At 36.2% G+C, this 3,176-nt stretch overlaps 1 pseudogene; it reads right to left on the bottom strand.

The window, feature by feature from the left end:
• Positions 500-3,176, bottom strand: part of LOC109216987 — an 18,313-nt pseudogene continuing 15,636 nt past the window's right edge.

Here is a 3,176-nt window from a genome sequence, read left to right as displayed (position 1 = left end):
CAATGAATAAACCGATTAAGTCAAGAAATAAGAGATCCGGAGCACCAATAGGTACAAAGGAGTTAAACGGATGGATTCTTTATTTAGCTCATCCATATTTATCCTAGATATAGAGAGAGCTAACCGTGTGTACGTTATTTGCAAATAAAAGTTAGTTGACAGATTAGCGAAAGTGTCAACCAAAAGGTTGAACTGTGAAAAAGCACTCCAAAGTATAAGTGTTTTAAGACAGGTAAAACTAAAACATAATATATGCACTGCAAGTTTACCCAACATAAGATTTGCAAAGTGCACATGAGATTAGATGGGATTGCGATGAAAAAAGCAAACAATTAAGATATCCATCCTCTACATATTCCAGGAAACCATATATTTGCCAACTATTAGCACCAAAGGAAGCAGACAACAGTTTATTCTTTTTTTCAGACACAGATTGATAGTTATTAAGTTTCCAAAAGTTAAAAAATGGTAATAGAAAGTACACAACAGAGAAGAGAAATGATGAAGGTATAAGATGGTATAAGGCGTCAGGCCTTCTTAATTTACAGCCTCAGAGTGCTTCAAAAAGATATAGAAAAATTACAAAACTGGGACAAAAGAAACAAATTAGAATTATAGAAAACAAACTTAGAACTCATCTCAACCAACTACCTAAATCAAATTATCAAAACAAAAATGGCGAAGAAAGTATGCAAAATCAATTTACTTTGGCATCCCTATCTTTACAGAGCATATGCCATTCCTGAATTACAGCTGCTTGAAGTGCCCAATGCTCAACCTCTTCTGCCGTCCACTTAAATAAAGTAGTTGGCCCCTTAGTTTTACCATTTTCAACGTTAATCATGTCTTCTTTCTTTTGGTTCTCGTCATCTTCGTCTTCCTCCTCTTCTTTTCATCATATCAGATTTTGGAGACTTCAGGCGAGGTCTTGCCGCCTTTAGTAATGCTATCCGTTCCATTGAAATCTTTAGCTTTTCAGCAGCAGCCACCTTTACTTCATCTTCAAGCATGTACTCAACACCACCATCAGTTAGGTCATCCAACCAACCCTAAAAATCTGAAGCAATCTCCTTGGTAATGGATTCATCTGATGCTCGGATCACAAATTTGCACATCATTGTGGTCGTCTCGCCGCCAAGATCCACATTTCTGCTCACTTCACTTGCACCAAAAACCATCATGCCCAAAAACCCTCCATACCAGGTTTTAGCAGCAAAACAAAGCTGCTCAATACCAAGCGGCAGATGAGATAAGGAGAAAATGGAATGCATTGAATTTGAACATAAATCCAAGCAGAAAGGAAAGGTCAATCATCATATGTAAAATACTCAATTAGAAGTGCCTGAAAAACTTAAATGTGGCTTTTGAATCCAACATAGTAAAATATTCCCAAAGAAAATCAAAAGACGTTCCTTTAGAAACAAAGTTACTGACCTCAAATCCAGCAACTGTCCGAATGATGTGTGAGCAAACTCGGTGGAAAGGTTTGGAAGACAGAGATTTCAGGCCACTCAGGAATGGAGACTTCCCATATTGCTGAGCAGCAGTAGCCATGAAACCGCTTCCTTCATATGTATATGTACCAGTACACTCAACTATAGCAGGCAAACTAGGCCATAGACGAAAATATTCAACAGGTGAAATTTTATGTGGCAAAAGAAGCTCGGTCAGAGGAATTTTGTATGGCTGACATCTCAAAATGACGGGTTCTCCTAATTCAGGTCTCAGGCTTTTCTTTTGTCTCATAACTTATGGATCCTCTTCAGAGTCTTCATAATCGGCAGGACCAAAACCATAAAAGGGGTAGTAAAGTACTTGAATCCAAAGGTCACAACGCTCAAAATGGGAAACGCCCACAGTTACACTGCTCAGCACTGGTTCCTGGATTCATGCAAGTCCAGTCAATGTATGAAACAGAAACTATCAATGTATAGAGTACCACCAATGAGCATTAGGGTCCAACAGTCAATTTACAAGGATAATGAAAAATGTGAACAAAAAGGTTATTCAATATCGAGCAACGTTTTCGAGCCAAATGAAATGAGCATAAAAGGTTTCAGGTTAATCAGAAAACCCCCTTCCCTACCCCCTTCTTTTGTCCAGTCGAAGATAGGGAACAACCTTAAAAAAGGCGATGTTTGGTCCGAAACCCCGGAACAACCAATCACAAGTGTCTACCATATTTTCCATATGGGAAATAAAATTTGAATATATGAAACAATTAAGTGAATATCTATCCATCAATATATCTTTTTCTTCTCAAATATCAAGCTAAACCAAAGATGTGTAACCACACAAAATATGCAAGAAGCAATGTTAGGCCTCTAATTAGATAGCATCTGCAAATAAGAGTTAAATTTTTCTATTTTGCAAAGTAGCGAACATGGTAATGAAAGAAATGAGATTAAAAAACTCAGAAAAACAACAAAGAGATTCACAAACCTTGACTAATATCTCAGCGTGTCAATTTAATCAATGAAGAACTGTCATTATACCATGCTCATTTGTGGCAACCTAAAATAAAACTGTTAAATAGATATATTTCTTTTCCAACAGTTCAATTCACTTGGTACTAGAGCATGTAGATCTCTTGGGCAGTGTTTTGGATAGCGTGCGGCGACAAATAGCGACGTGGGCCCGCTTCACTGAGGCGAGAGGCGTGCAGCGAAGTGCTCGCCTTTTGATGTGAAGCGACAATTTATACAAAAAACATAAAATATTATATACATATAACTAAAAACTCAATAACAATAATATATTAATAAATATATCATCCAAAAATTAAAGACTCAATTTCAAGCTATATCATTTCGTTTAGTATTATCGGATGACGCCATTTCAACGCTGTTTTATAGAAAAAAATTATCAAGTCAATATGCAATTAATTCTACTATATAAAGAAGACAAAAAAAAATAGAGCAAAAAAAAATGATTCTCCCTTTGGAAACAGTACCACTGCCTCTGGAAAAAAACAGCAAAGAAAAAAAGACAAAAAAAGCAGAGCAAAACAAAAAAATTATTCTGCCTTTGGAAACAGCAAAGAAAGAAGAACAAAAATGAAATTTTTGCCTCTAGAAAAACAGCAAATATAGAAGAAGACAAAACAGAGCAAAAAAAAAAATAAGAAGCAGAAGAAAACCCTCAAGTTTTGCTCGAGAAAAACAGCACAAATACAG

Source organism: Nicotiana attenuata, chromosome 2, assembly GCF_001879085.1.
Source record: "Nicotiana attenuata strain UT chromosome 2, NIATTr2, whole genome shotgun sequence".
Taxonomy (NCBI): domain Eukaryota; kingdom Viridiplantae; phylum Streptophyta; class Magnoliopsida; order Solanales; family Solanaceae; genus Nicotiana; species Nicotiana attenuata.
The sequence above is the reverse complement of the archived record's forward strand: the minus strand, read 5'-3'. Positions and strand labels throughout refer to the sequence as shown.